The sequence below is a fragment of the Coenobita brevimanus genome, chromosome 72 (assembly GCF_032717465.1).
Source record: "Coenobita brevimanus isolate Jiangsu-jjx chromosome 72, ASM3271746v2, whole genome shotgun sequence".
In the NCBI taxonomy this organism is placed as follows: Eukaryota; Metazoa; Arthropoda; class Malacostraca; order Decapoda; family Coenobitidae; genus Coenobita; species Coenobita brevimanus.
This window is the reverse complement of record NC_137025.1, coordinates 42,119,681-42,120,793: the sequence shown is the minus strand read 5'-3', so window position 1 is coordinate 42,120,793 and position 1,113 is coordinate 42,119,681.

Genomic DNA, 1,113 nt, shown 5'->3' with positions numbered 1-1,113 from the left:
TTAGTACCATGTTTGGATAGATGCATCGATACTTGCAAAATTAAGAACAAAAGCTCAACCAATAGTGTAGATACATCCACTCAGGCACCTCAGATTGAGCAGGCGATGATAGATGATAGAACAAGCGATGATAGAAGGGCGATAAGCGATAGTACAAAAAATTGTTATATTAGTAAAGTAAAGAGTTTCCCAGTTAGTAATAAAGTAAATAACAGCAAATGCCAAGGTAGAGGCATAACTACTAGTAATAATCTGAAAGTGTACTACACAAACAGCCGGAGTTTACGTAATAAAATGGAAGAACTGAGGGCTTTAATTTGTACAGAGAAAATAGACATTGCCGTTATTAGTGAAACTTGGATGAATACAGACACTCGAGAATTTTTAGCAGAATATCAGATAAAAGGCTATAATATTTTTGTGTCAAACCGTCAGGGAAGAAAGGGGGGAGGGGTAGCTATTTATGTAAAGGATTCATTAATCTGTTATAATAAAGAAGACATTAAAGTAAATAGGGACACAGAAAGTGTCTGGGTTGAAATTAGTAACAATAGGGAGAAATTAGTCTTAGGAGCAATTTACAGATCTCCTAAATTAAGTAGAGCTGATAGTAAATACCTTTGGGAGGAAATGAGGAAAGCATCACAGTCCAGCTTAGTAATAATTGTAGGGGACCTTAATCTGCCAAGGATAGATTGGAGAATTCAGACAGGAGATGCAGAGTCAGAGGAATTTCTAGAGGTAGTACAGGATAATTTCCTTTATCAGTATATAAGGGAGCCCACCAGAGGTAATAATATACTAGATTTGGTTTTAGCTAATAAAGAAAATATCATTAGCGATATAGAGGTTGGTGGACGACTTGGTAATAGCGATCATGAAGAAATTAAGTTCAAATTTATTTGGGATGTTTGTTCCACTGAAAATACCTCCACCGTTCCTAATTTTCGTCTAGGAGATTTCGATGGCTTAAGAGCTTATTTTCGAACGGTATTCCACAGGGAGATTAGCTATTGGAGGGAATGCCAGGTCAGTGTGGAATCCCAGGTCATAGGTCAGGCGCAGGAAACACCTGGGGATAGGAATGTAGTCCAGGTGACGGAAATTAACTCA